This window comes from Gallus gallus, chromosome 11, assembly GCF_016699485.2.
Source record: "Gallus gallus isolate bGalGal1 chromosome 11, bGalGal1.mat.broiler.GRCg7b, whole genome shotgun sequence".
NCBI lineage: Eukaryota > Metazoa > Chordata > Aves > Galliformes > Phasianidae > Gallus > Gallus gallus.
In genome coordinates this window covers 6762006-6787649 of record NC_052542.1, presented here as the reverse complement: position 1 = coordinate 6787649, position 25644 = coordinate 6762006, and the positions used below count along the sequence as shown (strand labels likewise).

The window sequence follows — 25644 nt, the reverse complement described above, 5'->3', positions numbered from 1 at the left end:
CCTTAGCTTTTGCATCAGAATTATTGAATATATACAGCTGGTTTGTAATGCAGAGAAACAGTTGTACAACTGCTTGCACGTGGTACTTTCATGTGGTTTTCTTTGATGCTGACCTACTCTATGCTCTTGAGTAAATAAGTCATTGAATCTTTCTGTGCTTTTGCTATTCTTGCACATCCCCGTCCTACTGTTTATATTTGATCCGTGATGTTTCTGCTTTTTGTATTGAAAAGCAAAACCAAATATTTTCATGTATATTTCACTGTTTTTGTTATTAACCATTGCACAGAAACATTCCAGACTGAGATTTTTCTGTATTCTTTGCACTTGCTTAGGAAAGAATCATTCAATTCAGACATGAAAACATGGACAGTAATACAAACTTGCTATATTTTACAATTTAATTTCAATAAATATGGTTGTTTGTATCTTTCAAACTACATATTAAACTTAACTTTAGTTCCATGTTAGATTTTACCATCAGCTTAGTGAATTGATTCCATTCAGCTCGGCTGGTGAATACTTTGGATCTTCCAGAAATGTGGGCATTTTGTCTTTTAATGTACAATTTAAAAAAGGACACTGATCTATTACAGCTGTGCCTGAATACTACTTCTAAATTTGTGCGTAGCCATTTCCATATAGAAATACGCATTTTATGCATGTGGCTGTGCAGTTTAAAACCATTAATTTTAAGTTTATGGTATGAATGCACCTTCATGCAAGAGTTTAAAATCTGATCATGCAGATCTTTCCCTTTTAATGAGCTTTTCGTTTTATCTTTTGGACAAAAATCTGCATATATTTGCATAATTTATGTGTATTTTTAGAAAAGGTCACTGGAAATTGAACTTACAAAATGGTAAAACACAGCTTGGGTATATCCAAGTAACTCATATAAATATAAACAAGGATATGTATCCCAAAGTGAAGAACTCAGATGATCTGACTAAAATGCGATAAATAGCTTTTCTCATTGGCTAAGGATGAGAAGAAACTCACAACCACAAGAATGTGCCCTCCAACCTTATGTTTTCTTAGAGTAGGTTTTCTGGAGGCAAAGACAGAGAATTCCAGATGAGCAGCTGCCTTCTTTTTTCTGCTTAGAAACGTCTCTTACCTTTGCTGTAAGTGTCATTCATGGACTTCTTTCCTTTTGACAGCTTCCTTGAGTTTAAATCCATGCAGTCTAATTGGGGGGATGGGGGGAAGAAGAGAAACAATTTGCTGTGAATGGGATACTTAGTGAAATAAATAACAATTAAATATTACTTACAAGCTCTTCATCCTGCTCTCTTGCACTGCACCAATTCCAGACAGGCTGAGCTTGAGTTTGGTACAAATACATTTTAACTTCTCCTAGTAAAAGCTCTATAACTCTGGTGCATTCCAGTGAAGTGAAAAATGTCAGGATGAAAGCAAACAGAGGATAGAAGTGGTAGGAAAACAATGCAACAATTAAATATATAAGAAGCCATTGTTGCCCAGCAAATAGAAGAAGAATTCATAGAATAAAAAATAGTTATCAGGAAGCAAGATTTGCTCACTCATTTTTTGTGTGTCCATATCCAAATGGTTGTTTTTTTTTTCCCCAGCAAATTTCTGAGAGGTTTTTTGTTTGCATTTTCGAATACTTCAGATTACAGGATTTCAAGGAACTCCTTTAGAAGATTATTCAATGGGCAGATACATCTATTAGCATTTTCTTTCCAAGTTCTGCCTTTGCTCAGTTTCATTCCATTTTTCCTCCCCCTTGGGCCACATTAAACAGTTTTTTCCTATTCTTGGTATTTATGTCCTTCAGACACTTAAGGATGCTTATCATTGATCCCTCAGATACAGGGAGAGAAAAGATTCCTTCAGTAGTAGAAGAGGCAGGACATACAGCAGTTTTAACAGCTGTATGTATCTTAGGAAACCATATTACAATATATTTGCAGAATATAAGAGGAATTAAATTTGCATATGTATATTTAATTTTTGAGCTTAAGTCGATTTTTTTTGAATGATTTAATGTTTTCACTTGACCTGTGTTACAACAGTTGGATCATTCCAGGACTTTGAATCATCCAAAATTTGTTCTGCTTTGAAGGCAAACCACCCTCTTAACTGTTGACTTCTTTCTGCTTAATGTGGTGTCAGCTGGGGACCAGATCTAACTCATTTCCTAGTAGCATACTGAAATAGTTTTCCATGAGAAGTGCTGCAGTTTTTTATTGCACACATACAATCCTTTGTTGAGATTATAATTGTTTCCTACCATCAGTGATTCTTCTTTTTTTTCTTGCTGTACTTTCCAGCTCTCAGTATTGTTCTGTGTCTCGGAACTGCAGGTTTTCCACAAAAGAAAATTCGGTTGTGTCAAGGTAAGTGAACAAAACTATATTAGATTGCAAACGTTCTTGTGTTTAAAAAGGTTGGTTTTATCTTTGACGCTCTGTGGTGCTGTTGTCTGTATGTATGTGTGCTTCGTGGTGCACACCTACACCTGAGGAGTTATTCAGCTAAAGCATGAACAAGACAGCAAAAAAGCTGCTTGCCTATAAACTAGCTTCATAAAAGAGATGCATCAGTGCTATCAGCAAATACTTCTCCAAGATCTCAGAAGGTAAACGTTCAGTAAACAGAAGTTATGCCATTACTTCAACAGGACCTATTTCCTCTTTCACATTATTACTGTATTCTACTTCTATACTATTACTCTGATTATTATATCGTAGCTCTTGTAATCATAAGAAAGAGTTAAGGAAACCACTGAAGTTTTTGCCTTTTTAAGAAAAAGAGGACAGTGGTACAGAATATTTAGAAAGAATGTAATCTGAAGGACTCAGGAAAATATATTGGAATTATATCTGAAAACATTACACAATTTAGTAATTACTGCCCTGACATGGCTTATATTTAGTAAATTAATTGTGTTTGCATATATCAAGTATATATATGGAGATGTCAGAGTAATCTCTGTCAAATTTCATGAATCTATGAATCAGACAAACATCTGCAGACAGTACAAAAAGTGTGCTTAGTTAAGCAATTTGTCAGAAGCACATAAAAACTGCTTCTCCCAACCCTTCCCTGTTAACTGAGCTGGGATATAAAACAGCATCTGCAAATGTTTGACTCTTGATCCCAAAGCAAGGAATCATTGCTAAGCTGTTCACAGAGTACACCTTGAATGCGTTATGTCCCAAAGAGCAATACAGCAGACAACCAGATAAAACAGTCTTAAATACTTGGGATGAAGCTGATAGGTGAAAGTGTATGTTAACGTTACTGTTGCCAAATCCAGTTCTATCTTCAGTAAAGTATATGTGGCTGATGAAGAAAACCTTGTCATCCTGACAGTAAAAAAAACTGTGTGTGCCCAAGATGATCTGCAAAAAACACATCTTTCCAGTGCTGATAGTGTTTGTCTTGATACAATTAATGGTGATGGTTAATGATTTTCATAGTCGCTACTATAAACCAGAGCTGCAGTACTGTGAACACAGCAAAGTTTCTAAAACTGAATATCATTTCAGATAGTTTTCACCTGAGTCTAAGTATAATCCCTATTCTTTTTTATTATTCAAAAGCAGCTGGGGATTCAGTCACTGTTTGCTGTTTGCCAGCTATGTTTTTGGACTGTGCAAGGAAGTAGTTGAAAACCCTCCCTTGTAGTTACAAAAATCCATACAGGCCTGAGCAGGCAAGACATGAGATACAGTCTTTGTCTTTCTGATACACCTTAAAAATGTTTTTTAAAATCAATCTGAAGCTAAAAACACAATATTTACCAGACTGATTCTCTTGCCTAAATAATGTGAATTTCTACTTGCAACCATATTGTAAGGTGCACATTTAGTAGTGAAGATTAGCATGGCAAAGAATTTTAACACTAGATTGAATAAAAGTTGCTCATACTATTCTAGGTAGTTGAAGAAACTAATGTGAACTGCTTCTATAGGCTGAGTTTTCTGCAGTAGACACAAGGATAATAGTGTCAAGACAGTATATTCATATAACATAAGGAAAATATCAATTTCAGGGATACTCCAGCAGTCTCAACTGACAATACTGCTTTCATTTGAACTCATTTCACTATTTCATTGTCTTTGTTTTAAAAGACCATAGCCATGTACACATCTGATTGCCTGAGCCTCTATAAGAATTTTGCATTAAAATTGGTCTTGAAATTACTCAAAGAATTTGTGACAGTCAGTAAAATTTGAATGATAGTCATCAGAATAAGCAGAAGGGTTCAAAAATCTTCTCTTTGTAAATAGACATAGATGGTGGAGAAATGTTTTTGCAAATCATGTTCTATTTATGTACTTATGATGTCTCTATAATCGTTTTCTTTTTTCTTCCCTTACGGGATATCCGAACTATGAAACGATGCATCTGTTTTTCCTCTTTCACTGATCAACTGAAGCAGTCAACTTCCTTATTCCCATCTCCTCCTCATCTATATCTTGTTGGCGGTGATCACATTTTCTAGCCTGCACTTCCAGCACTTCCTTGCTAGTCCATAAAGGCCAAAAGGAAGATTCAGATCAGTCTGGGGATGAGCAGTCAGGTCATCTAATTTATTTCCTCTACACTGACTTTTTTCTTCACTTGAGATGTTGCTCTATAGATGAGACAGTGTAATTAGTTACAGAGAATATCCAGGAATCACTGCCTCCAGTAAGTTACTGTACTTCAATTTCAGTGAAGTATTATGAAGTCTTAATTTTAAATGAACTCCATTCACTACTGCTAGGATAATAATAATAATACTAATAAATAGTAATTTATCTGGACAAGCATTTTATGATGAAACAAAAATCTAGGAAGTAATGCATAAATAATCAATAGCCAGAATATTTTACAATGAGTGGTATCTGTTATCTTTATGTCCTTGCAAATGAGGAAAGTGAGACTGCAGATGACAGATCCACAGCAGTCCTGAAAAGAATAGAAATGTTCCAAGTGGATTTTATGTTTTCATACCTACCAGAACGTTTTATAAACCTGTTCTGAGTTTCCAAAGCAGTATAGCACCATTTACAGGCAAAATAAAATTCTCTTTTTAGGATTAAAAAAGATAAAAAAGTCTCAAGGAACAAAACCAAACGCATTTAGAAAATCAAGGAACAGTTTAAAGCTAATGATCTCCAGCCAATAAGTATGGTTTCATAACTGGAGGCACTTCCATTTTGCTTCACCTAGATGGGGCTCTGCATGAACTACTAGAGCTGTCCTTTATGCTTTCTTTCCATAAAATCAGTTCAATGTTACTAATTCAACTTAGTTCTGAAGGTGACTTCTTTTTCCGTACTTCATATTTGCTAAATAAAAAGCACTGGCAGCATTAATGAAGGGGAATAAAATCAGGAACTCTTAGTTATATGCTGAAAATATATGCTGAAAATTATCTTCATGTTTTAAAGGAACTTAGTGACCGAAGAATTTACCTCTTTTGTATCATAAATTTGCACTTTCCTCCTTTTGTCATTTTGTAAGATTTCCCCTTGAAAAACTTTGTTTTAAATCCCAAAAATTCATATAACAGGAAATTCAAAGCCTCAGTAAGATTCTTCACCTGAAGCTCATGAAGTACTTGCATTTGGAATGCATCAGTTTGTCACATCCCAAATGAAGGTGTTTAAGATATCTCGGATGAACTAACCTCTGGAAATGCCTATTTATTTCCATTGGCCATAGAGGGATCCCAGACATCTACTTCAGATACTGATGTCAGTGCAGGTTCAGATATTTAGCAGACAAGTGGAAATCCCCCTCCTGCTCTTTCCTGCCACCTGCCCTATATCTTTCCCCTGACTTCAAGGACTTAACTCCAATCTTTCATCCCCAGTGAATGCAGGAATGAAAGGATGATTTCATTTGCTTTCCTATTCTTCTTTTTAAGAAGAGAAACAATCGTTTTGAAGGAAATCTGTAGACAGTTTATGTTAGTGCTCAATTACACATCATTTAGACAAGGGTAAATATTAGGATTTGAGAATCTAGTGCAAGTAATAGATTTTTCTTTTTTAGGAAAAACAGCCTATTTGCTTTACAGCCAAGCATTGACTGTTTCAATATGTTCAAGCCTAGGAGGCTGAAAACGACGACACAGATGTGATTCACATAGGGCTCACCAGCATGGTGCTTCTGTGTTCTGGCTTGTTGGAAAGCTTCCAGGGGATTTGGGAAGAGAACATACTGCAGAAATGCAAACCATTATTTAGCCAATTAGCTAGGAAAATGTGTTGTTTCAGCATGATCAGATTTAGCTTTGTTAATTTTTATTTGTTCTCATTAAAATTTCCCCACACAGAACAAAATATTTAGTCACGGAGCTGTTATCTATAGTTAAAATGGCTATTTATCAATCAGATGTTGTTTGAGAATACCCTATGTATGGAAGAGCTTACATATCTCCTAGGTGACTGTAGGAACAAAGTAGAAGCATACTGCATAACAGCAAGGCACATCCATTATTATTTTAGCAATGTAGTATTTGAGTGTAGATCATGTTTTGTACATAAAATGTATCTGGTTATTTTCAACCCGTGCAACCTAATTAAAACACCTTTAGTATTAGATTCTTCTTTCCTAGAAATTTGCCAGTATGTTTGGTCTGGGGAGAGGTGAAAGGGACTGTGGAAAAATGCCCCTCAGTGATGTTGTTGTCTTTGTATAATATCCTTATGGATTGGTACAACTGAGCACTGCGCAACCATTTTAAAATGCGTAGGTAAATCACTTTGATTTAAATAAGCATAAGACATATTAAGGTTTTCTCGGCCTTTAGATAACCTGCTGTAGATGCAGATATTTGCAGATGAGAGTCAAAAGTGGTTTTACAGGAAGGACTTTCCAGGTTTTCCACATAGTAATGAAATATGATACAAAGCAGCACAGTGTCAATAAATCTACAGGATAAAGGTCAGGTTTACATCGATGGACAGAGCTGGCAAATGCATTTGTTCCTGCAATGTCTGTATTTTAAATGCCAACCTCTGATGAACCCAGTGTAGAAATACACTTTAGGGTTTGATGAGATGTCAGTTTTGTTCAGTGCTGATCAAATAAGATGAATGAAAGTGAAACAAGAACAAAAATATTACTTCTGTCATTTATTTTTTATGCATTACAGGAAGTGGGTCAGTCAGGGAGATTTCTCTTAAACAAATAGCAATCACTGCACAATATCACCCATTGATCTATTTCACAGCAGGCAATAGCCTTTCTGTCAGAAAGGACATACCATTCAAATACCACAGAATACATAGAAATGCCCATGACAGGTTTGAAAAGTATCTTCCCCTCCTTTTACTGCCAAGCCATCTCCTTCCACAAATCAATCTAGGCAGCAGAGGCAGGGCATTGCAAAAAAACAAACAACTTTCAGTTCTATGGTAAAGGCAGATATGCAAAAAATGTAGCATAAATATTGCCTAATGTAATGGAAATGTAGTATTTGGCAAAAAATAATTTGTTCTCTGTTATACGAAGATGAAAAGATACCTGACAATTAGGCAATTGCAAAAGAGCAGCCTGAGCAATTTGAATGCCCTGTCCTTAATTGGAGTAATGTGCAATATCATCATCATCAAATGCTAGAGTCCATGTATCCCCCAGGACTATAAAAGTTTGCCTTAAATAAAAAAGTATTTTTGTGGATAAACTGTTTTGAAAAGGTAATGCTTGCTATTATGCTTAATTTGGTTAGGAAATTATTTTAATGCATTTAAATGCAACATCCTGCTCCTGCTTTGAGTGATTTTAAGCAGCTTTTATGTGTCTGAAGTGAAGCAGCTAAATTCATATATATGCACCAAAGTAAGTGCAATGAGTCCCTAAGCATTTATGACCTGTGTGGAGGTAAATGTTATTTCCAGTTTATCACCTGCATGTTGGCACAGCTAAAGAGCAACACAGAAATGTTCTAATAATATTTTACTGTTGATTTGGAATGTCTGTTTTATATCCGTTATTTATTCAAATAACTAAATTACTTCAATTTGCTCGACAAGATATCTTTGCTGATCTTAAAATTCATAGATTGTCCTATTCAGATGTGTATTTCACTTCAGTGACATCTGTAAATAGAACTGATTAGATTTAATTCAAAAGACATTTATCAACTGCTTTGGCATGTTATTTGTGGAGGTCAAATAAACTGTAAATCATAATGAATGCCTGAAATCAAGTAAGCATTCATCTAGTAATAAAGTGAGATGTGTGAGAAACCTCTCAGCTCTAGCTAAAATCTGGGTTTATAGGCAGCCTATAATCTTGACTTTATCATGTTCCTTTTTAGAGATAAGAATAAACCTCCTCTTCAAAAATGGGGAGGAAAATTACAGCACTTGTGAAAGGCAAAATTTGGTTATAGGAGCAAAATAAACAGAGGAGAAAGAGACCTACATCCATATGGCTGATTCATTCCTGCTGAGTCCACTTGTCAGATTAGATGCAAATATTTAAGCATTTACGATTCAATATAAAAAGACTACAAATCTTAACCATGATAACCACTGTATCACTCACTATTTAGAATTACCTGTGTTACCCTTGCGATGACAAGAAATGCCAGTAAAATAATCAAGAATTTAAAGCTTCAATTTTTTTGTTTATATTATAAAATATATTCTTTTAAAAAAATACAAACAAAGCATGCCATATATCACATCTTTTAAATTCTCAGTAGATATCCAGCTCTTCAGAATTGCTTCGAAATTGGAAAAGAATTTAATGGCAAGGGAAAGCAGAGAATGATTCTCATAGCATAACAAATCTGGAGCTTTTGTGGAATGACTCATATTAACTTTTCTCCTTTGTAATATTGGGTTTGGGTAATTTTGTAATAATTGTAATATTGGATTTTAGCTGTACTTTCCATGAGGAATACTCTTACGTGATACTGTATACTGTGTTTACTTATGTGATATAGCAATACATAGCTGAATCTGCTAATATGTGTTATTATAATACACCTGTGCATTTATCAGCACCACAAAAATGAGACTGTGGATTTTTTAAAAGCTTAGACATTACACTCAAAAGACTTAGAATGAACATTTCCATTTTGCATAGGAGGACTGAGATTTTTTCCATTTCTTAAACCTTTCAACTACTAGTCTGTTGGTACTCCACCACTCACCTGGTAGTGATCTTGCATCATACCACTTGTTTGACACATTCGTGTTGAGGTTGGGTGTCAGGACCCAGGGCACGTCCCATCCACCTGATGGCTTAGCTGCCAGGGGCTGGGAGCCAGCTGTAGTTATGTCTGATAACAAAAATCATAACACCATGACAAGTTAACAGTACCACTGTGTGCTGCAAGGAGAGCCAACTGAGCAGTGCTCCTGAGGGCCCCCCTGGCTGAGCTATGGGGCAGACATGCCTGTGTCCCGCCCTGCTTCCCTTGCTCAGGAATGGTGGGACTGCCCTTTTGTCTGTGAAGCCTCTGCTGCTGCCTGCCTTGTTTTCTCAGTGGGTCTGTGGCTCTGCTTACCATTTGAAGTAGTGCCTAACCCACTTTCTCAGCCCAACTAGGGAAGAAAATAGGAGTTACCTCCAAAACTGGAAGATGGGCAAAGCAAACCCAAAGGAGGCGATAGAGCTCCATATAAATTATCACTTTGATCCAAAAGAACTTGCTTTTTGTAGACCTTTCTTTTGACCATTTCATTGACCATTGTAGACCATTCTTATGGATGTCTTACCTGGTTACCATATAAGTATTAATTGTACTAGGGGAAGGAAAATAGTATCTTTTTGCTCTTTGATGAGATACAACTCTCTGGATAAACAGGAACCATGCATATTGCACATAAATAACTCACAAGTTTAACTATACCAATTTCAGGTGAACTTTTCAGCAGCTGCAGACTTTATGGAAGTCTTCCAGATGCATATCAGAAACCCTAATGCAATATCCTTAATGTGAAAGGAGAATCAGCTACAGTTTCCTTCTCTGAAATTATCCGCTAACTTATTTTTCTCCCTCAAATGTCTGTCAGATCATTGCTCTGTCTAAAGCACTTTCTTTCCCATCATTAACATAAGTAATTGACCTTTTTAATAATGACAGAGAACAGAGAAGAAGTGTGGAGGGAACTTTGTATATTCACACAGTGGGGTTCTTGGCTGTGTCCTCATTTATCCTTGCAGATGAAGTAGTTAAGAGTGTTCAGGGACGATGAACTTAGTGGCTGTATTATTAGCCAAAATTTGTATTATTTTATATTTTGACAACAGCAAATACTTGGTAAACACACAGTAAAATATCCCATTGAATTTTTTTGTATCCCCAACAAATAATTTGACTTATGTTTGTTGGCTAAGCAGTTGTTCTTACATATGATTTCCAGTTGTACTTAATAAATGACTTTAATTTGCAGCACATTGCATGGCTATATCTCTACAACCCCGTGCAATAATTAGTATGTTTATTCTCAATAGTTTAATTGTTTGTAATTGTCTTTTTTGAAGGTAACTTCTTGATAATTCAGTTGAACAGTTTTTTTTTCTCTCGCTTCTCAATAGTAAAGCTTTAGGTACTTTTTATTCAAATTATGCAAGGTATTTATTTTACATCTCTTTCTAATCTGGTTAACAAACAGTTCTATTCTTACTTTTCCTTTGGGAAACAAAAAGCACCACAAAAACATATTTCTTTACATAAATGCAAACAAGGACATTTAATTAGGTTTGGTAGTGTAGCTGATGAATAGTCTGTATATACTATAAATGGAGTATATATATCATGTGTACATAGACTTTAGTTAGAACTTTACAGTATCTTAATACGTCTGTGTAAAGAAAGGCTTTAGTTCCAAAAAGCTGCTGCTTAATCAAATTTTACAGAGGTTTTTAGTATTCTAAGTTCCACAGTATGGTTCCTGTAACTTCACACCGGAGAAAATGGTTGCTTAAAGAACATTATTTTCTAGATGGCTGAAAATACACATGAAGAAATGGTAGGTGCCTAAATATTTTTTAAAATCTGCCCTAAAGTCCAATTCACGATGGATTACTCAGTATATGATATAAAATGTCTATCAGTGGGATAGGGAGGAAAACTTTGAGAAGATAGTATTGGTGTTTTGCATTTTTTGATACTGGTGATTTCTGCTTGTCACGGTCTAAAAAGATGTTAGAAAAGGATTCTAATCTCTATGGTGCTCTTCTAAGAATAGACTTGGACTCTGCAATCGCATTATAAAACAAAAACAACAACCCATCCACATCACACAGTGGGTATATAACTTAAATATAAAACATATTTATTGATTTTTTTTTTTAAGGATAAATCAATCCTGCCAACTGTTCATGGCATTTTCTTGCACCTATTTTTCCCATCTCTCACTGTTATGCAATTTCCCATCACTTCTAAGATGAAATAATGCATCTAAAAGCTGCTTCAAGCCTCATTAGCTGATGAAAAGTTGTTTTTTGTTTTGTTTTTTTAAGACAATATCCCATATTAAATGCTTTCTAGCTGTCCATGCTGTAAGGACTTTTGTAGTTACCCAAGCATGTTTTTTTTTTTTTTTGCTTGAAAGGAAATATAAAAATTCTCAGTTCTATTTCTGCTCACTAAAAGCTTTGAAATTCACAATGTACGTTATTTAGACTGTAGGCCAATTCTTTCCCCATTTTAAGCTTCGTGAAATGAAGCTAGTATTTTCATAGTTGCTAAATAACAAATATGTTAATTTCACGATGCTTCTTAAATCTTCTATTAAAATCCTCACAAATTTGTAAAGTGAAAGTAATGAAACAATTTAATGAGCATAATCCAGTCCATTAAATTTGCCCTTTTAAGCCATGTAAATAGAAATTCATTGATTTTATGGCAATAGTTTATAAAATCTAGTCGGTGGATGAACCTGTTCCAAATGGTTGTCTTGTTATGTCCTTAACTGATTTACCCTTCTTTCTTGTAGTGCTATAGTGGGTTTTTTCGATGTTCAGTCCATCATTAGAATATGCAATTTCTATCTGAATTATTTGACTATATGTAATTTGAGTGCAGAAATTTGTTTCTTTATTGGTGCAGTCAGAATTCAAGCAGAAGTTTACAGACTGCAGGGTCACTATCACACTGAAGTTCAAAGCAAGTGAAAAGATGTCCTAATAAACATGTTAGAATTAAATACACAAGAAAGCTTTGCTAGGTTCTTCCTGATGCCATAGATGTAGATTTTTTTATTTTTTTTTCAATGTCTGACATTCAGAAGTGCATTTAAGATGCCTTGGTTCTATGAATATTCTGAATTTTTCTATTTTTACTCTTTATATATTCAGATTTTAGGATGTGAGAAAGACCTGTTATGATCCACAAGAAGTGGCACCTTTTGTGATCCTGACTTTGTAGGTTGTGGGCAGTAGGCAATTCATAAATAACTACTGGAAAATTTGATTAATCATTTATAGGCTTTGCATTCCCAGTTGTCACAGAAAGTCAGAAGGAAGAAAAGTATGGAGACAGTCAACTAAAACCTCACTGTGTCAATTAGAATAAAATATACTTGCTAGGGTTTGTATTAAAATGAATTCAAAGGATAGAAGATGTTCCTAAATTTCTAGTAATGCATTTTTCTCTTTTTCACATCTATTCCTTTCCTATTCTCTGATCTTTGATAACATTTCTTTATGTGCCTTTTAATTACTGCAAAAGCGCATGGAACAGCTTTTCACATTTCCAGTGTGTTTTATGTTTCTCACATAAATACAGTTACACCTAGGCATAACATGCCTGCTGGATTGAATCACACTGAGATACAAGAAACAAGGCAAAATCCTTATTCGGGTTTTAGCTTTTCTCCGGTGTTGTCACATCACTTCAAACTAGGTTAGTGACACATAGATTGGGAAAGGAAAGGTCAGTGTGTGTCTGCTTACTCTACTCAGTCTACTGAAAGTGCTCTCCTAGCAATGTGGGTATTCTCTCTGGTCAGTTCATCAGAAGTAGCTGAGTCAGGTATCATAAAACAGCTGACCTACATTTACTTGCAGGTAGCTCAGGCACATCATGCTCATTGTTTAATGGTTACAGGTTTATTGCAGCAGTAGAATACTATAAAGCTGTATCTTGTCAATACTAAAACACTATTGCTTCTTCAAACAAGCCTGTCTAGAGATTATCCAACTATGAGGGCAGTTCTGAAAAAAACGCCCCCTATGTAATTATACCAGAACATCAGGGGCAGATATTGGTGGTATGGCAGTAGAGGTTGAACCTTCCCACCAATACTCCATTACGTTTTGTTGCAGTGTGAGATGGCAGCAGAGGGGCAGTCTGACAGAATGGCGTCTGATATGGGAGCGCCTGTGTAGCGGAGGTGTGTCATTGAGTTCCTCTATGTGGAAAAAATGGCACTCACTGACATTCATCAACACTGAATGTTTATAGGGACCAAACACTGGATGTGAGCACAGTGAGGCGGTGGGTGGTGCATTTCAGCAGCGGTGACAGCAACAGTGGGTCACCTCCTCTGGTGCAAATCTTTATAAGTGCAGTGTGCAGGCTCTTGTTCATTGCTGGCAAAAATGCGTACTTAATGGTGAAGACTGTTGAAAAACAGTGTTTTGTAGCTGAGAATGTGCTCCATTAAACAATGTTGTTCTGCTCTTTGTATCTGCTGTAGTTTCCATAAAAATAAATAGGAAGCATAACTTTTGGAACAACCTACATACTATGTGTTTTGAATTAAAAATGAAGGAGTCCAAGCTTCACTGAAATTTTACTGAATTGCTATCAGAACAGATACAGCTGATGCCAGTATTAATTTCTGAGCACTGCTGATGCGAAAGGAGGGGCAAGAGCTTAGTATTAAGTTGCTAAGGTAACCCTCGGAGGCATAGCTGAGAATGTAGGCAGTGAGGATCTGGATTAAGAAAGAAGATGATTCTCAAAGTGATTTTGATTATCAGGGACGGAAATGAAGTCCAAAGGAAAAAAAATAATAATAAATTTGGAATTGAACATATGAAATCAAAAGAGCAGGATAGAATCAGATGTAGTATTTCAGGAGAGATGTCTGAAGAATATTATTGATAGGAGATTTTGCACTGCCAGCCAATGTTATTAAATCAGAAACTAGAGAAGTCCTGAGAGAAGGCAAGCATGTGATTCATGCGAGGAAAAATGCTTTGAAAGGCATAAAACATTGTTAAATAATATTCATTGTGCAGGTGAAAGAAAATCATCTCCATGAAGATCTGAAGTAACATCTCCCACTGAAAGTGTCAAAAATAATCCTTTCAGATATGAATGATATAGTAGCAGAACTCAGAATGAATTTGGATGCAGGGTGAGAAACTGGACAGTGACCTAGCAATTGTGTGAGGTTGACATAGTACAAAAGAAAGGTGGCTGGAAGGAATGTACGAATTACTGAACAATTTCTTTAGTGTTGCATGTCAGCATGAGGTAAGCCACTCTGGAAAGGATTTAAAAGAAAATGAATTGAATAGGTAGAGCTCTGAAAGGGTAGCTTGAATGGCTAACCATATGACCACGATTAAAGCGCTGTGAGAATTTGGACAACAGCCTTGCTGATCTCAGAGATGCTCAGTTTGGGAGGAAAAATTAAGTGTGAGTTTATGAAGAAGTCAGTGAAGATGAGGCCACTGTCAGAAACAGAGATTAAGGAGTAGTTTAATTATCACAAGCAGAAACCATCAGTGAATCTACAGGAGTAAAACTGGAGTGAATTGTAGGGTAAATAGGAGGTGGTTTGGAAAAATGTAAAATTACTATTTGGTGCTGTGCCGAGGGTAGGCAATTCTTCCCTAGACCAAGTGAAGGAGATTTAGAGAAGGGAGAAAGGGAAGAATGAATTAGTTTTTCTTGGGTAAAAAGGTATCGTTAAAGATGATGATGATGTTCAATTCTTAGCAACAATCCAACATTAAGAAAAGACCTTAGAAGAGCTCTACTGAAATAACTACTGTGTATGTGTACTGTGTATGAAATAAATACTGTGTATGCCAAATAGTTTTATTCCTGGTCAGAATATATGTAGTTTCCAAAGGGACAATTCTTGGCAAGTACAGTGCGGGCAGTAGACCTAGCTTTGCCTGAAAAGTCATTGCATTTTGTATAATATCTCTCCTACTACTTTTGAACGCTTCTTTTAATTTCTTTTAGTATGAAGCTAAAGGAATCATGTTTCAAATGCAATTTATCAAAAACGTTTAAACAGTACAGTTCAATCAAAACTGCTTCAACTATCTATAAATGAGAAATACGCGTCCATTTTGCATGCTGTTAAAAACTCATTTGTGGTAAACCCCCAATCTGCCTGTCATATCAGTTTGGCTTGTATAAGTAAGGTATCTCTGCTTAGAGAGGAGTGGGAACTCTGTGATTCTTTATCTTGTTCATTTTGTGTTTTAGACACTTCGTTATGAATTTATTTTTCACTTCTAAATTGTGTGCTCATCAAAGAAAATCTCATCTTTATGTGTTTGTGTTGGCTGTGCAACTGTTGCCAGAGATGCAGATTGCAGGAAAAAGATTCAAGAATATATCTGACCTGAAAACTCTAGTTACCTAAAACTATTTGTATATAGTTGTACAGGTATATATGCCTGCATGCTTCAGGGGGAAATCATTTATTTTGTGTAGAGGGAACATTCATAAAATCTGGTAGGTGAAATCCTGACCCAAGAAATTAGCAATGAGTTCTGTGTTGCTTTCAAACAGACCTGTACTTGACCCCATAGAATAAGCTTTCTGCTAGTGTTTCTGCCAATTCCACAAAGCTTCTGCTAATGTGGGTAGTTGTTTTGTTTTATTTGCCTGTGGAACACGAGGAATCCATACTATGGGATAAAATGGTAGAGGTAGATTTTGTTGATGGTTGGAGGTACCATTACCATTGCTTGGTTGCTTCCTTTAGAGTTTTGTTTCATTCAGTGATAGCACAAAAGAAAAAAAAAATATTTCAGGATTACTGAATTCTTTCCCAGCCTCATGCTGACATTAATTTTGTTTTAGTAGGTAAATATTTTTGAAAGGCCAAGGGGAAAATGTGAACATATGCTCTTGAAAAGCACACGTGTGTTTTAGGAGCTGTTGTCCCAATAACTTGCACTGAAGTGCAATCCTCTAAGTGCACATATTCTTTCTGAAAATGGAATTTTGGTGATTTCTGAAAAGCTTCCCTATTGATTTTCTTCAGTGTCAATGGAATTTATCAACAAAAGCTTTGTTGTGTTGGAAGAGATAATTTTGCAGCTTCCACATTTAGCTACGTGTTTAGAAAAATGCAGTTAATTTTCTATTTACCAAAACAGAAGCAGTTGATATGACAAGATACTGAAACAGAATGTATTGTATCTCCTTGCAGATTGCACTTCTGCATTAATGAACTGTCAAGAAACCCCAGGGAATACAACCAAAGAGATATTTATTCTTCTGCCTATATGGTTCAATTAAATATCCTACTAATTAATTCAGAATTACTTTACCACTGTAAATAGTTCTCCTGAAGTGTTTACATCCTTGTCCCTCTAACACAGCAAACAAGGCAAAAATGGCAACTTCTTGGTCTGTATGTTACCTGGTGCAGAGGAAAATAGGTCTCCGTTTCCAATAGTGTACTGTATTTCTAAAATCAAGCACTTAATTCCAATCCCACTAAGATCCATTTAAATTTCAGAGAATCATCATAGAATTGTTTGAGTTGGAAGGGAGCTTTAAAAGTTATCTAGTTCAACTCCTCTACGATGAATAGGGATAGCCATGGCTCGACTGGGTTTCTCAGAGCCCTGTCCAGCCTGACCTTTTATGTCTCCAGGGATGGGGCATCCACCACCAATCTGGGCAACGTGTTCCAGTGGTTCATTGCCCTAAATTTGATACATCTTCTGTGAAATCAGGTAGAACACACAATATAAACAAGATCAAAAACAAGCCTAATCCCAAAAGTCTGTATGAATATGGGACGTAATTGTCTCCTGCATTGCCTCTCATGACTCCTTGCAAAATTATTTGTTTTTCCTTAATATGAATAATCTGGCTGTATGTCACTTTGCAATTGCACAACTCTGCTTTCAAGGTTCTGAAACTTAATTTCTGTTCTGTATTGGAATACCAGACTTTTGGGACTTATTCATAATGCAGAACCTCACCGATTATTCTAAAACTGAAAGTTGAATTTGTCTTTTCTCAAAAAGATTAGAAAAAGGCCCCAATCGGTAAAAGCATTCCATCAGGACAGCCCTTAGTTGCATGAACAGCAGGAGGCTTCAGCCATTGTTAGAACTGGACTTTTAGAAAATACTTCTTTTTCTGCGGTTTTGGATTGTTAATACATGTCTTTATGGTTAGCAGATATTGTTACTGTTTTATTGCTTGTTTGTTGTTCTAATTTGGTTTCTAAGTGGATGCAGATGAGCCAAAATACCGTAAGAAATCTTTTTCTTTTGAAAATGCCATATTTTATGATTTATATTATAAATTTAATGCACACTGTGCAGTTTAGCACTCCATTTTTAAGCATATTTTCCCTGACTTCCACTAATAACTCACATTTCATTCGTCTTCTTTTTAGAGGATTGCAAAAAATGTGTCTTAACCAGACTCTGAAGCCCCAGGCCCATAAATACTGAGAACTTTTTGGGAGGCTAATTCCTTCATTTCTCCCATGCCATAATTGCTTATCTCATTAAGAGATTGCTCCATTAAATTTGTATTTGTATTTTTTACATCTTATATTTGAAAACATGAATGTATAATGTCTCCCTGGGACTCTGCACCATTATGATGAAAGATACAAGTGCAGTCTAAGACAGACATGTTTAATTAGTGAGCAAACTTGACATTTTCAGTGTTTAGGCTAGACATGGAAAAAGCCAAGAGCAAACTAGTGTTATTTTTTTCTTAATTTTATTTTTTAGATTGTAGACAGAAAATAATTTATTGAACTGAAATGAAAATGAAACTTCTCTACATATGTAGTGGATAAAAGACTATAAGAATTAGGACTTGGTACTTAATCACAAAACCAAATATTCTAAACACTTAGGAGCAATTATATCATTTTTGAATGACAGCCTCTCAAATGCTGTAGGCAGCAATGGCAGACCCACATCTTCATTAATAAAATATTCAAAATCATCTCCTTTTGAAACCCAGAATGACCTTCTGAGATCTATTTTTTTACTCTTAATAAAAATTTGTTGCACATAATTTTAGTGGTATTATATGCTCCTAAGACTGTCTAAAGAGATACTATTGGAGGTAGTTGCAAGCTTACAAAAACAGGTAGATACAGCTCGGTTTCAGAATTGTTCTGCTCCTAGACAATACCAAAATAAGGATGAGACACTCAGAAATGACTAGCTTCCCGTATGTATGGTCAGATTTCACAATTCCTTGACATTTAAAGTGTTGAGCTCTGCAGACTCAAGCCACCCATTTTACTTCATGTGAGAGCAGAGACTTTTAGACATACTATAAATACTTCAAACCACTTTCATTCTGAGGAATCCTTAATACTTTTTATGCATCAAGATTTTCTTATTTTGATCCTCCTTGATTCTTTTTCAACCATAAAATACTACTCAAAAATGTCCTTTACATATTTGTAGGGCAAAATATGGGATGTATAGCACAAGTGGACAAAGGCAATTCCAGTTTAACTGGGGGAAGATAATGACAGAGAGGGTCTGCTGTTCTTCAACTGCTAATACCACAAAACACGCAGGGCTAATCATGGGCAGGAGGCAACAGCTCCTCAGTCTTCCAGGAAATCTGTTCTGGGAACTAATAAAATGTCCTAACACTTGTAATTACAGATCAGCCATCACAAAAATTCACAAATGAACAACAAAATGGCATCTGTCTTAATTCTGCCAAACTGTGTATTTGTGTGTGTGTGTGTGTGTGTGTACTGGGTGGCAGAGGGGGACAAATTTTGTTTTCACCCACTGTAAAATTAACTCATTGTTCCATGGGTGATTCAGTGGATTTAGCTCTGCGATGCAGTGGGAAAGTCTTTTGGTAAGGCCTGAAGTCAGCGTAAAGCACTGACTTGACATTTAACTGCCTGCCAAAATAGAAAATGTAACATGGAAAACCATCACAGTCGTAGCAGCAGTATATTATTTATTCAGTAAGGATGGTACACTGTGTTACGCTACGGCATAAGTCAATGAGATATTGGTTGAGCATTTCACAAAGAACTACCTCTAAGCTAATACACTTTCACAGTGATGTTGTTTCATCAAAGATTTATACCATTTGGTTAATACCAAAGAAAAGACACAACTCCCATGTGTTAAGAAAGATACAGTGACACTGTTGGTAGTGGCACCGTTTCACCTCAGGACAGTTCTGAAATAAGAGCTAGTGTTTTGATGTCTGCTTCCAGGACACTTGTTTGAATCTGATCAGTGTTAGTTGTACATGGTCTTTAGCATCTAAAAATTGCTTAGAGGAAATGTGTTAACTTCATTTTGTATTTACTGAGGTCTGGTGATTGTCCAGTCAAATCATCAGAATTCAATCAGGGTATTTGTTTCTGACCTGGATGTTATTTATCAGCTATTAGTGGTGAAGTTCAGGGTCAAATGGATAGAAATACAGCCTTTGTTACTTGTGGTAATAAATGAATGGAGGGCTCTGTAATGTTAGCCCTGTTTTTCCTAATTTAACATATGTTTAGTCTAAGTTTGCTTAAATATTTGTTGCCAAAACTGTACAAATACACACAATGGATGCTTAAAACTGAAGCAAGTATGATCTCTTGTCTCTTCATAGCCTTCCCACCTCTCTTTCCATTTTTTCTCTTTCATTGTGGTTCCTAATACTCATCAGATTATTACAGAATTAAAGGCCTTGTGCCTTGGAATTAATTTATACCAGCACAGAATGTTACAGAATCAGATCTATGGTATTTTATACTTACTTTGGTATTGTATAACAGTCTCATATGAGGGCAAACCATTCAGGCTGGCAGATTGAATGTGCATCTCCTGCTAGTAGTTCTGCGCTATATTCCTCAGCAGATCATTAAGGTTTGTGGTCAGTTTTTGGGTTCAGTTGCTGAGGACTTTTTTTTTTTTTTTTCAACTGGCAATAGAATTTTCATTCTTTGAAAATCTGTTATATTTTGATGGGTAATTCGTGATTCAGTAGAAAGAAGCAGGAATTTTTCAATTTCACAAACGTTTCTAATACGGGGCTGGAGAATAAAGGAGAAGAACCTACAGAACCTGGGAGTTAGGGCCCTTAGGATTTAGTGAAGGCCAACTTTCTCATCTCTGAAGTTGTTTTTTTCATTACATCTGACATTTTTTGAGGGTGAGTTTTGTTACAGACTACTAGCCTATGGCACTGGGCTGGGAAGATGAGACTTCACTGAGATACAGTACACATAAAAAAAAAAGGTTATTTGTATCTTGTTGTCAAGGTAGCTTGAGGTTGGTTTTGCACAGAGAGGAATTCAGCTTGCTTTTGAGTGTGATACTGCGAAATGAATTCCGCGCCCATTGTGCCCCAACACTAATTATAAAACTTTCTAAAAAACGAAGAACAAAACGGAACCAATTCTTTTTAGCTTTCACTGTTTAACTCCTGTCATGCCTTTCTGGAACCATCCTGTTGATAAAATTAAAGGTTTTTTTATATACTTGATTACAATAAGTATCTGTTCTGTCCTGGATTATGCATATTCCTGGAAGGGATAGAGCAGGTAGCTTTGCATTAGATCATTACTTCAGGGATGTAACTTTGGATATTTAAGAGTCAAGTTCCTGATTTCACTGCTATTTACTTTGAAGGGAGTAAGCCCATGTCAGCAAGGAATTAATAATTGCCTGGGTAGCTTCTAGGTAGATAATCAAGTAACAATCACGTTGCAGTCATCAGGCTGGAGGATCCAAGAAAGGATATTTCTAGTATAATTTAGGGAGAAACTTCTGAGCAACCTAAAGATATCTTGGTTCAGCCTTCCTCAATAAGTGCAAGGCATTAAGCCACTGAGCAGATGTTTGCTGCCTGAAGGATGTCTGTAGACAATAGGCACAAGAAAGATTTCAAAATTATCTTGCCAAATACTGTCTGGAAGAAAAAAAGTATGTGGTCCAACATATATTCAAGGTATTAAGATTAGGCAGAAATATAAAATGGGAACAAATGGCTTCGTATTAGTTTGCATCAGAGGACTGTAAGTTTAGTACGGGTTATCAAAAGTATTGCCGTGAAATGTATCAACAGATGAATAACCAGGAAAAAATATTTTTACTGTGATGCTTACCTGCAGTACTGTGACTAGTTTTAGTTCCTGAGTGTGAAATAAAAGAGTTTGGATCACTAGAAGAACTTTTACATGTTTAAACCTCTTATTGTTCTGTCTTTAGTGTTGAATAGCTAAGTTCTCTCAGACCTTACTTTTAGTTGCATTTTCTGGATCTCTGATCTGTCTTCTGAAAAAAATGGCTATAAAAGAAAGGAAATAATTTATTTTCTATATCAGTGGTAATTCAGAAAGCACTATTATCTTTGTATTGCAGCACAGACATTCAGATTAGTTACTGGAAAAACCTTTTGAAGGTAATAATAGTGGTTCATTGGAATAGACTGCCTGGGGAGGTTTTGGAATCCTCATAGTTGGAAGTTTTTAAAAAGACAGTCTAGACAAATATCTGTCAAGACTGATATGCTTGATCTTGCCCTGGGACAGAGGATGGATGAAATGACCTCTTGCAGTCCCTTCCAGGCCTGTTAGGAATCTATCAAATCATGTTTAGGCTCCCAGGGGAGAAAAGAATTATCCAAGCACAGATAATCTGCTGCAAATGACCTTTGATAATTTCATTGACAAAAATTTGGAAGCAGTCTCAGCATATGACTAGTGATGATGAGATGAAATTCCCCAAACTAACATTAATCAGTAATTTCTTCAATTATAATTCTATATAAGCACATTTCTAGGCTAACTGTATGCACTTAGGAATTAATGCTTCTTGTAGAACATAAAATTAAGATTTTGTGATAAAAGAGAGTCTTTGCTTAAAAAGACTTATGCCATTGTGACAGAACTAATCCTAATTTCTCCAAGACAAGTCCATCAAGAGAGAATTCTAATAAACTTGTCTCACTGTGGATAGTGGTCTAACTGCAGAACACCATATGACTTGTTTGGAAGAAGATTGGTGTCCTCATTTCACATGTTGAAAGACAGCTGGAATTTGATGTAAGAGTTTGTCTGTAATGGGCTGCTCACCAAAGTTGATCACTTTTTTTTTTTTTTTTTTCCTGGAATTCTCCAGAGCAACATTTTTCAACTTTTACAATTTTGAGACCTTAGTAACTTCCACAGATTCTGTTGACTGCAGGCTAGTGATCATAAGTTAATTAACTGAAGTTTGGTATTAAAGGAATGGCAGTGGTAATCAGAAAAAGAAAGAACACAGCAGTTTGAGATCATAGGTGTCTACATCAAAGATTGATGTCAACTACTGTAGAGCTGTACTGTACATAGATATGCAATAGACTATAGCATCAAAGGAAAAGGGCAAATTCTTCTAACTGCAATTTTAAAGATACTGTTTTTTTTAACTAGTAGATAAAAAAAAAGTTTTGTAAGAAATGCTGTTAAAATATGAAAAGAAAAAAATGAAGAGTTTTCATAGACCAGTGAGATTTCAGATTGGAGGAGATTTCAGGTGAGCTCAAGTCCAATCTTTTGCTCAACGCACTGTTGGATATGGTAAAGTGAGATGAGGCTTTTTGGGGCTTTATCCAGCTGGATCTTCAAAATTTCCAAAGACAGAGACTGCACAAACTCTCTTGGCAACTTATTAAGCTGTTGACTCTCTTACTGATCTTGTGCAGCTTTACTACCTTCATACCCTCTCATGCTTAGAAGGGTGATGGAATACTTTTTTTTCTTACTAATGACAGTGTCTATGCAACACCAGCAACCAAATTTCTCAATGCACTGCAGAAACATTAATCTTTATAAACAGATGTTTATGACTTTGGTCTTTCAGCTGCCTTGCTGTCATCTGTATAAAGGAATTCCTTTGAGTATTAGAGAAGCTTTGGTAAAAGCTACATTTATGCTAATCAAGATTTTTCTTTTACAAATAAAGATATTTTACTCTTGCATAAATATCAACAACAAAATCTATCCCTTTTTGCACTTGAAATATTCAAAACTGACAAAGTAGTAGCTCAAGGACTGATTTAATGAGAAAATGCAACTACTATTATCTCTTACTGAATTAAAGAACATTGAAGCTATCAAACAGATACATCTAGTATGTTGAAAAAGCTTTATAAATTCATCCCATTGAAAAGAATTTACTGTTGATTTCATTGCTTTCAAATACACTAGTTCTGGAAATAAAGTTAGGTATAATGTGAGGGAAAAAACTTATTTAATATAATCGAAATGAAAAAACAACAAAGAATTGAATACCCTCCTTACACATGTGAAAAGCTTTTTCTAAACAACTGAATTAATTATCCCTACAAGCAAAAAAAACAGATAAATAGTTTCTACATCTTCAAAGGAGACAACTTTGCAGTAAGTAATATTCTTGAAAGAAAATTGATAATAATTCTTTTTCAAAGGGTATAATATAATTTTGGATTATATTCCTTTTTCTGAGTCATTTACATAAAACATTAATTTAAAGGAAATTAATGAAAGAATCTCTCAAATTATGATTCACTGTTCTTATCTGGGAAGAATTCAAATGAAAGTGCTATGAATAAGCACACACATCTCACGGATGTGCTGCAGAGGAGCAAAACAGTTACAGAATGTTATAGTGAGGGAAGTATAATAAGAGTAGTTATCTTGCCCAGTACAAGTGTAAAATGATGCCTGCACTCAAGTTTGCTTTGTATACTGTCCTTATAGCCATACTGTCACAGAAACACAAAATGAAAAATTTAATGGACAGCAACCTGCTGAGCTTTGTCCAAATATCCATCATTCATATCAAAAGGAACTTTCCTGTTTAGAAGATTTAAGAGTCAAGATAGAAAAACAGCATAAAAGGAAATCTATTATGTATTATGTAGCTTAGCTGGTAGGTCTGAGGACAAGCTATTCATTTTTTCTAGGAATGAAAGTCTCTTACTGAAGATGATTAAGGCTTTTAACTGTAGACATTTATGGCCTTATGAGTGATTTCTCCAAATTGATCAGGTTGTGTTTAAAGATATTTTTAGATTTGGAAGAATTCTTCTAAATCCTTGTAAACTGTTTGACTGAAGTTCTGTCTTCTTATGAAGAATAGTAGAAGAAATGGCTTGTTCACTGCCATTTCAGCCCTGCCAGTATGCTCATGGATGCACAAATGGTAAAGGACATTTGACCTTATTTATTTATTGGCAACAGTTTGAAGCAAAACTGTAAGACCCCTTGGGACACTTGATAGGGCTTTTCCATCATTTACAGGATGTTCTGGAAGTAGCAAAATGTTTTCTTGCTTGCTGGAAAAGCTGTGATTTGCTGTTCTCCGTTTTTTGTGTCCTAGTTCTTCTACCTAAACCATGTGAAATCTGCTATCACTGACAGTAATTTTGCCTTGTTCCTTAAATATAGTTTAGAATATGACTTAATGTGTTTCTTTTCTGTGTCTTATTACTAGTGTTTATATCTTTTTCTGGAATATATATGAGCTCTTAAATTAGTTATGATTACTGGGAAGAATATGAATCAAAATGGCAGACTTAAATAAAATTATTGCTTTTTGTCCACTATCTATCCAGTGAGGAGAGTGACAAGTTAAATGATTTTCATAAGGAGAACTTTATCAGAATAGATAGTATATATTATCTAGGCTACTAGCAACTAGGCTATAGTTTTTTGCATATGCGTACATATATGATAGACTTTATCATAATAAAATGAGGCATTTTCATAAGCATATTTAGTGCTCTTAGAAATCAAATCTTTTCTTGAGCTGGGCTGCAATGATAACTCAAACAGAAATATGAAGTAGAACAGGACAACCTGCAGTAATCCTTGCAATTTGCACTTGTATTTTCCTCTGTTATTTTCACCTATGTCTTTGGGTTAAGTTTGTGAAAATGGCCATTCTTCAGCAGCTTTGTCATCTTCTGTCTGATAAACGGACAAGTCAATGGGGAAGCACTCTTACATATAGCAGTTCTTTCGGTTTACAGAATTGTATCTTTGAACTTCTCTATAAAGAAATGTTGAGATAAACCCTCTTTACCCTTTTCCCCTCTTTCTTTTTCTTCCACTTTGATTCACTGATAATTGGATCTGGAACCCAGGAGACTTGTTTGTAGAATATAATAGGATAAATAACTATCAATCAGCATAGGAGACTGCAGTTGAATGAGACTGCAGATCAGGTTAGTTAGGACAATAGCTGATTTCATAATTTACAGAAAGAGAGGTCCAAGGAGATTTCTTCTCTTTGCCTCAAAGCAAACTTGTTCTAGTAACAGGTGATGGACAAAGAACGCCAAAGCAACCCTCATTCAGGATCTCTGTTCATCTGACAAAGGCTGATGTACGTAGGGTTAGGATTTCCTCTACTGTGACATTTCTAGGAGCATAAAACTTGAGAGAAGCTCCTCCAGCTAAGACAGCTTTTGCAATCGGATCTTGTAGTTTGATGGATGCATGGCATTTAGGTCTATTGATCAGTGAT

At 35.6% G+C, this 25644-nt stretch overlaps 1 long non-coding RNA gene across 1 annotated transcript in view; it reads right to left on the bottom strand.

Moving 5' to 3' along the window:
* LOC112533273 overlaps nucleotides 1–25644 on the bottom strand; it is a 53368-nt gene that overhangs the window by 11645 nt on the left and 16079 nt on the right. Inside the window, exon 2 of the long non-coding RNA XR_005862978.1 lies at nucleotides 1121–1189. This is a non-coding gene — a long non-coding RNA (uncharacterized LOC112533273). The remainder of the gene's footprint in view (nucleotides 1–1120; nucleotides 1190–25644) is intronic.